This window comes from Pyrus communis, chromosome 1 (assembly GCF_963583255.1).
Source record: "Pyrus communis chromosome 1, drPyrComm1.1, whole genome shotgun sequence".
NCBI lineage: Eukaryota > Viridiplantae > Streptophyta > Magnoliopsida > Rosales > Rosaceae > Pyrus > Pyrus communis.
In genome coordinates this window covers 33,860,880-33,870,864 of record NC_084803.1, presented here as the reverse complement: position 1 = coordinate 33,870,864, position 9,985 = coordinate 33,860,880, and positions in this window count along the sequence as shown.

The following is a 9,985-nucleotide window of genomic DNA, read 5'->3' as shown; positions in this document are numbered from 1 at the left end:
CAGATGCGTGTCTGGTCTTGTCCTATTTACATATTTGCCCCACGAAGCAAAATCCAAACGATTCATCTGAGCCAAAATTTCATCTTTGGATCATTCTCTGGGTCTTGGCCGAAGCTTTGTGCTGTTGAAGAAAGCTGTCTTCGTTGTTCTATTCTGAGAGGTCATTTTACACTGCGACTCATCACATACAGGGCATTTATCCAACGCTTTATTCTTTTTGTAAAGTAAAATGCAATTATTTTTACACGCGTGAATTTTTTCATATCCTAATCCAAGACCACTTAGCACCTTCTTCGCACTTTTATGATCAGTAGGCAAGCAATTGTCCTTTGGAAGCATCATCTTGAAAACCCCCAAAAAGTAATCAAAACACTAGTTCGACATACAAAACTTTATTTTGCCATGCATCAACTCAACAATGGACATGAGCACTAAAAATCCTTCGCAACCAGGGTATAACTCTTGCTTGGCACTTTTTAATACTTTTTCATATTTTTCAAATGCTTCACTGTTCATGGTGGGGGGACATCGACTTCTACTTCCTCATTCATATTTGAACTAGCATTTGGAAAAGCATCATTGATAATGTCCACAATTTGTTCATTTAGGTCCACAACATATTCAACTGTCTCTACTGTGCGGGTACTATGTGACAATGAAGCATGTTGTATTTGTGCTCCATGATGATTCCACGTAGTATAAGCCTCCATCATCCCATTTTTGACTAAATGGTATCGAACAGTTTCAAAATATTCAGTCATTGAGTTGTTACACTTTCTACAAGGACATCGAATTTGAGTTGAACCCCAGTTGTTTGCAATTGCAAAATCAATGAACTAATTTATTTCATCCAAATAATCATTAACACATCTGTTAGGATTATGTATCCACTGTTTTTCCATATCACCTGCAAACATAAAAAATTTACAAGGGTTACAACAACTTCATTTATGACATGCCACCTTATGCCTTCGGTATGGGTCCTATCTCATTCGAGAATGCATAGTTATCTGCTATAATTTACGGTTCCAAAGCATTAGAGTTCGAATGTGGGAAAACTACGACAACATATCCCTATAGTTCTTCAAGTGCACGACGTAGATACAAAAAATTACGATGCACCCGAAGAACGCAAAGAGATTCTACCAAACTTCCCACGTTCAAACTCTAATGCGTGAACCGCAAACTACAATATGTAACTATGCATTCTCAAAATGTCCAAAAATTTTGGGACAATTTAAGAATTAATTGGACAACTGTCATACTTTCGCATCCATTCGCAAAATCTAACCAATTCTCAAACGAGAAACTAAGCTTATATGAACATTGCAAACCATTTTTTTGTACATTCAAACAAAAATGATTGCATACAAATTCATAAACTCACAACAAGTATACACTACATACAACACAATTTAAATAATTGGAAATTAAATAAGTTAGTTAAGAAAATAACCTCCAAAATTAACGGCAACAACGCATTGAATGTTGTTGGAAATTCTAGCATGAAGGCAGCTGCTGCAATTGTTTTGCAGCTTTTGCCATCCTGCATTATGGTTAAAATCAGTAAAGTGAAAAGACTTTGCGTGACAAAAGCACCGTCGAGCAAAACATGTTGCTACCACTTTTGGTGCCATCCAACCACTATTTCCTGCGTTTGTTATAAGACTTTGCGAGATGAAAACACTGTCACGCAAAACATGCTGCTTCCACATTTGGTGCCATCCAACCACTATTTGTCGCGGCTTTTATACCACTTTGCGCGACGGACCATTGTTCGTCACGCATTACCAGTTTTTTTTTTTTTTTTTAAATAATAATAATTTGTTTTAAAAAAAAAAATTGAATTTTTCCATTCAGTCTCCAATTTTTTTTCAAACCACATAAATACTTAATAAATCAAAAACTTATTTCATTAAACCATTTGTGCATAATTAAATAATATAAATATTTATTAAAATGCATTAAATTTATTTAAAAAAACATTAAGTACATGTTTAAGTAAACCGTTCAAAATAAAATACTTCTAATTCATATCTCATTATTAAATAAGCACTAAATTTAGAATAAAAAACACTATTCTACTCTTTCGTTGGTAGTTCTGGTTCTCGCTATAGTTCTGTCTGTAGACATCGAAATTTCAACATTTCGTGTTTACACTGTCACACGTTGATTATCAAACTTTCACTCCCGGAAATGAGACTTGAACATGTTGTTGATTGCCTTCATCACATTTGGGTTACTTTTGGCAATGTCCCAATTAGGCTGTCATGCGAAAAATATAAATTAAAATCTCCCTATTATATTAAATTTAACAAACATAATTATTATTTAACTAATAACTTAACACATACAACTAACTCATCAATCATGTGCATCTTCAGCTCCTCGGGGATGGCTCTCCAAGACTCCCAATCCACAACACATTCGACACGAACTAATGCTCCAACACCGGACCAAAAGCTATCGCGCTTATTTGACTTCACCACCCCTATTAATTCGTCACGGTAACGGCTCCCACCATAAGTGTGTCGGACATCAACAAAATATATATTCATAATATTAAAGCTAAATAGAAACTTTATACAAACTGCAAATTTAAAACATAAACCTTTTTCGGAACCTTTGCCATCTATTGTCTTTGACAAACGTGCACCACCGCCGGCCATCCCACCAACAATCAAAAAACAAATTGATTATAATTTGCAAAATTGTAAAGCGTCTCCAAAATGCATTCTGAAGAAGAAGGAGAGCAAAAGCGCATATTTATAGGAAGGTCAGAGGCTTTGTGCGACGAAGCTTTGTCGCACAAACATCTGCAGTAAATACGGTTTTGATTCATTTGATTCACATGCACTGAATGCTCTAACCTAAAAACTGAACGACCTTTGCACGACAAAGGCTTTGTCGCGCAAGGTTTTACCTTCGTCGTGCAAAACATATAGATTCGAAATACGACAGTAAGGTTATCTGCGTTTATTTCGCCCTTTGCGCGACGAAACTATTGTCGCTAAAAATTTTGCGCAACGAACTTTATGGATTCTAATTATGAAGTTTATGTAAACATAGATCTTTAGTATCTATATTTACGTAAACTTCATAATTACAAACAAATATTCAGTTATAATATTTATTCTAAAAATAATTTAAAACTTAAGTAAATTGAATTAATATTCCATGCAATTATTTAAACAACAAAACATGAATTAAACCCTAATTAAGTCCAATACATAACCAATAAAAAGACCTTAAAATTAAATATTGTCCTAAAAAACATAAATTTAAAACTATTGTTTCAATGGTCATCCATTCTGCTCGATGGCATAACGCCATCGCTTATAACCCCCTTTCAACGCCTCCTCCATCAACTTCATTAACTCTTTGTCCATTTCGTCAAGAGTATAGTTACACTGTTACACATATATGCAAATAATTAATTCCAATATATAACAAAAAATTTAACAAAACTATATATTTTCTACTTTTGTCACACTTACTAATAATTGATCCATCACCGCCTTTTTTGCATTCTCGGGCACATATTTCTAAGACCGCCACTCAGCAGTAGGACAATTAGCTCGCATTGCTGCATTAATCACATATGCAAACTCCACATATTAGGCCCCGGGTGCATGCTATACTCCTGATTTTTATCCTCCATTCGAGCATGAAGAGAATTGTGAAGAATAAGGAGAGTTGAAGCGCATATTTATAGGAATGTTAGGCACTTTACGCGACGAAGCCTTTGTCGCACAAACCTCTGCACTAAATACAGTACCGATTCCTTTTATTCACATGCACTGAATGCTCTGGAACAAAAATTGACTGGACTTTGTGCGACAAAGCATTGGTTGTGCAAGTGTTTTGTGGATTACCATGCACTAAATGCTCTAACCCAAAAATTAAACACTAACGGACATTTTTACAGTGTTTTGCGCAACGAAATGTCGTCCATCAATGGTTTCTGTGACAAAAGTTTTGTTGAGTAAAATCTTGCGCAACAATTGAAATTATTTATGTTATTCCATCTCAAAAATAGTTCCTCAAAATACTAATGTCAATATTATAGTATTTTGAAAATCTATTCTCGAGACAAAACAAAATAAATACAGTCCATATAAATTTATTCTTCCAAATTATTAATAATTCAGTGTCATTATTTAATTAACCATAAATAGACTAATAAAAAAAACTATTCTAATCTTCCTCTGGTCCAGCCACTTCGTGTCGCTCTGCGTCACGTTGAACATTAAACTTCAACTCTCGAAAACGATACTTGAACACAACGTCAATGCACTTCATTAGATTTGCGTTACTTTTGTCAATGTCCCAATCAGACTGATATGCAAAAATAAATAAATTATACACATCACTATTATATTTTATCTAAGGAACTAAATTATTATTTAACAAATTAATAATTTACACGTACTGCTAATGCATCGATCATGACTGTTTTTATGTCCTCGGGACGTCTCTCCAAGACTCCCAATTCACTCCGCATTTGTCGCACACCAATACCACGACGTTGCCTCTAACCTTGTTCACCATATCCTACTAATTGTGCATTACAGATTCGGTAGCGACTATTAGTAGAAGAATGACCAACAGAGTCTACCATTGCGTACAAAAAATCAAACAAAAATTGGAATAATAATTCAGTGAAAAGAATTCTGGCTTCTTTGCATTTCTGAAATGAATTGCGAAAATTAAAGAGAGCAGAAGCGCATATTTATAGGAAGATTAGGAGCTTTGCGCGACGCAACCTTTGTCATGCAAACATCAGCACGGCCTTTGCGTGACGAAGCCTGTGTCACAAACAGTTTCCGGGGCAAAACTTTGTCGCACGATCTTTTTGCACAAAAAAAAATTACCCGCAGTTTTCTTACTAACTTTGCGCAATGAATATCTTTTTTCCATCATGCAAACACTATTGCACAACAAATTTGTGCGTCATGCAAACACTATTGAGCGACGAATATTGCTTTGTTGCCCAAACATCTGTTATGCAAATAGTTTTTCCTACTAGTGTATGTAGATTAGGGGAATTTAATTTGTCCAGCATGAGTGTAGGAATTTGTGGTGTGAAATATCTTAAAATTTCAGAACCGTTTATATGAAGTTAATTGTGTTGATTAGATTTGTATAATAAAATCGGATAGTTCGAGAGTGCACTAGTATGTGTTTAGGGTTTGCGATGAACATAGCAAGAAATTGTACATGTAGCAGAATTCCTTGGTATAAGAAAGCAATGATGACTCAAGCAGTGAAAGCGACATTGAGAAGGACACAAAGGAAGCACATGAGTATATCGACAGTGATTAAGAGTTTATCATTAATTTCTATAATAAACTTAATGTAAATATTTAGATAAAAAATATGTTTATGCAGCGGAACATGTTTCGTCTGTTAAGAAGAATTTACTCGGCAAAATATTCGTCGGAATAATCCCATTACTCTTAGGGTTTAGGGTATTTTTTGAGTACGTATTCGTATAACTTGCCTGACGGAGATTCCGTCGTTGAAGTACACAGCCTTATTTAACATTTCCAAATTCATATTTGATTTTTTGTCTTCGAAAATTAATTGTGACAATCAAATCTTCAATATTGTTCACATAAACAATGAGATTGTATAAGCCAAAAATTGGACAAAAAATATATTTCGACATTAGGTAACATGACAAAATTATTCAATGATTCCAAAAAAAAGGGACCCGATCATGAAATAAAAATACTTACGATAGGGATTAGAACAAAATGATACAATACACCTAATAGTGTCAATGATGACAACACTAAGTGTTGTTTGAATCAATTGAATTGTGGGGAGTCAAACTCCACGAACATGTTTTCGGTGATTCGACTGCCAAACTTGTTTGAACAAAGAAAGAGATCGTATACGTCGAAAATCATGACAAATAAACTTAAATGGACTAGAGATCAGTTCAAAATGTTGGACTGTTACAAACTTAGCGTCAAGATCAAATGACTAAATTACTCCTTTCGGTTGTTTTTACAAAATATGCTATTTGAGGGTTGAAAGACACGTTCAATGTACCTGATCTTAAACATCGATTATTGATTAACTATTACAATAATGGATACAAAATTTGAGTTTTTTACTTAAAATTATTAATTTAATTAGGCAACGGAACAGAAATCCATAGGACGAACTTTACTTCTTCCGTCCTCTAACCCCATTTTTTCCATCGGGCAAAACTTCAAAATTCCTCCCTTTTGTTTTCCAGAAAATCAAACGTCCCTCCAAAATTTGATTTGCCCGACGCTATTGATCTTTTCCCTCAATCAAGTTTATTTTCATGCCAAAACATTTCACTTCCCGGTTTTTAATGCTTTTATTTACCCGACGGAGACACAAACAGACACGTGTAAACACATATAAGTGTTTATCTGATGGAAGCTCCGTTGGGTAAACCCTGCTTCCTCTATATCACTGAGAGCCCTCCATTTCCGCAATTCATTACAAACTTCACTCTCACTTTCCTCGGTAAGAACGGGGAAGGAGAGGGGGATGGGTTTGGGTTTGGTTCGGTACAACTAGGAGTGGGTGGGTGGGAAGGGAGATGGGGACGGGGTCGAGTTTGGGGAAGGGTAAGGTGGGGAGGCGGAGGGGGACGGGTTTGGGTACCAAGAGGGGAACGTTTTTAAGGGTTGACGAAAAATTGCTGTTATAATATTATAACTTTTGCTATATTATAATTTGTTGTGTTCTAAACATAGGAGGTATATCTATAAAAGTCCAACTTTTTTTTTCTTTTTTTCAAATAGATGCCTAGGCATAACACTCATTCTAATCCACGAGTAAGGATTGAATATGACAAACTACGTGGGCGTCTGGCACCCCCTTAAGTTCAGGCATTGTTGAATCCTTGATAGGTGTACTCATTCCTACTAATTGTCGTATGTCTATCCACAAATGGAACTACATCCCCCGCAATGCGAAGCACAAACTAATAGAAGAACTCTCGATAAGTGTTTTATTTTTTTCATATAATACTTTTAGAAAAATTTAGTATCCGGTCCCTAGTTTCTAATGTTCATTGACTAAGATCTTATTAGTTTTTAGATCTTGATCAAAGTCCTTAGCATTAATATATTAATGAATTACATGTAAGTTACATAATTTTTATAGTAAAAATTAGTAATTGATTTAGAGTTTTAATACTCACACTCTTATTAAACTCCTAATTAATTTCAATTCAAACATTTTCAAAATATAAAAATTAAAATTAGAATAAGTTTGTACCCATTAAATTTTTATATAAAAATGATATGTACCCATTCTTAAATATACTATTTTTTTTTATATGAAAATGTACCATTTTTTAAATATAAAATGTACCCTTTGTTTTTTGGGGCTTTTCAATCTAAGTCCAAAAACATAGGTAGTTTTTTAACTAAGTCCAGTTATCCAATTACATATTTTTATACCAATTCTGCCCTTTTAGATAAAAATATTTAAATTCTTTAATTTTTGTATCATTTATTCAGTTTTTAATTTTGAATATTTAAATACTAACTAAAATATTATCTAGTAACCACCTAATGATGTTTACCTACAAAACCGATATAATTTAGTATCTACCTATTGTATAGGAAGAAAAATACTTTATACCAACAAAACATATGTAATCTACTGCAAAACAAAAATAAACTACCTATTGTATAGGAAGAAAAATGCTTTATACCTACAAAATAGATATAATCTACCAACAAAATAAAAATAAACTACCTATTGTATAGGAAGAAAAATGCTGAACCTTCATGGCAGAACATTAGAATAGAAATATGATATAATATACCTCCATTAAAGGAACAAATACTAAACAAAAAAAAGGAACAAATACTAAGTTTCAGTTTACCCTTATGATACGCACAAAAATATAATAGAGCAAATATAAATGCATGATACTGTATTATTGCTTGCAATTGATACTGTATTGCCGAACGAATATGTAAAAAAATTGTGAAAGCTATGTAAAAACTGAAATTGTCATGAAGGAATTTGGAGGGAGGAACACAAAATATCACCCATGAAAGATGAGAGAAGAAAGAGGATGATTGATTCCATGATCTAACAAAGGGAATTGTTTAGAAGAAGGGAAAAAAAGGAGGGATAAAACAGACTGGGGGTTGAGATTTTATTGCTATAACTAATCCTACAATTAAGGGATTAGATAAACCACAAATAATCATATAATTAAGAAATTTTGAATATTTACTACAATTTATAAGTCTAAGGGATAAATATGGTACAAATTATAAATAAGCTTACGTGGAATATCAATTATTGGACCTATTTCAATGCAGTGGACTAATTATAGTAATGACTCACAAAATTGGATCTATATCAAATTATCCCTTGTTTTTTTTATATATTCTATTTTTTTTATATGAAATGCTTAATAATTATTAAGCCTAATATCTTTTTTTTTTTTTTTTTTTGTGTTTTTGAAAAATGTACCCATGTATTGGTAAAATAATTTTTTGGTTAGGTTTTTATGAACGTACCCATGTATACACATAATATATTGGAGAATATAATTTATCTTTAATATTTTTAATCCCATAAATTATGGGTTTTATTTAAAATCTCATTAATATAAATAGTTACAAATTTCATTTTTAGTTTAAAAATAAAATAAATACATTATTACATTAATGTTAGGGACTTCGATCAAAAACTAAAAATCACAAAGGTTTTAGTCAAAGAACATTGATAGTTAGGGACTGCATCCAAAGTGTCCCTTTTTTTTTTGTTTGTTTTTTTTTTTTTTTTTTTGCAAACGATATTATCTACCTTAAAAGTTAGGAGAGTTGGCTAAACCTCTCAATAAGCTAGGAATAATGTTGTTAAGATTTGCATGTAGCGATAATCGAATCTAAGACCTCTCACTTACAAGTGAAGACTGAAAAGGAATACCACTAGACCGTAGTATTAAGTGGTAAAACTCTTTTTAAATTATAGAAATTTTCTGTCCGTCTTCATCATGGTAGTTCTTTTTTCATCATGGTAGTTGAAGCGTATAAATCTTACTTAAAAGTATGTGTATTCTTACTTTTACATATCATTTGTTTTCTAGCAGATATACACCACTACTAGAAAACAGGCAACATGACATTGTTTTGGAGACACCATTCGTTATCAATGTCTTTTGAAACCAGGATTGTACCGTTGTGTATATTTGGTGTCCTTTAAGCTTTCCGACACCGATGTATAGTGTCATTCTTCAAATTTGTATTCATTATTTTGCTTTTTAATGCAAAATAATAATTACTTTGAGAACTTTAACGAAAAGCTCTCGGTACTATTTACTTTAATGAAAAACCACATTTTTACAATAAAAAGTCAATCATGGTACTATTCACTTTACCTTTTATTTTGTCCTTATCGTTAAAACTCAAAGTTTTTAAACCATTTTTATTAGTTTTCCTTTCTTTTAGGGAATTGTTATTGGCACTCCAAATTTCTCATTCTACACTCCAAACTTTCTATATTTAGAAAGAAAAATACACTTGTGAGGAGTGTAGAATAAGATTTTTGGAGTGCCAATAATACTTTCCTTCTTTTAATGTCAAAATAATAATTATTAAGTTTTTTAATTGTCATTATATTGTGCCAAAAGCCAATCAACTAACTCTCTCTCTTCATTTTCCTTTTTCTCCTTTGTTTTTTCCGACACACACTATCTCTCTCTCTCTCTCTTACTTTCCTCTTTCTCTCTTTGTTTTCACCATCGACATCTCTCTTCCTTTTTTTTCCTCTTCTTCTTGTGTTTTTCCTCAAGACTCTCACTCCCCCCCCCCCTTTTGTTTTATTTTGGATTACATAAGAGTTGGTGAGAGTTTTTCTCTTCGTTTGTGAGAGCTCTTCTCTCCTTTTGTGGGAGCTTTTCTCTTTCTCTCTCTCTCTCTCTCTTTCCGAGAGCTCTTTCCCATTCCTCTTTTTCAGATCCGATTTT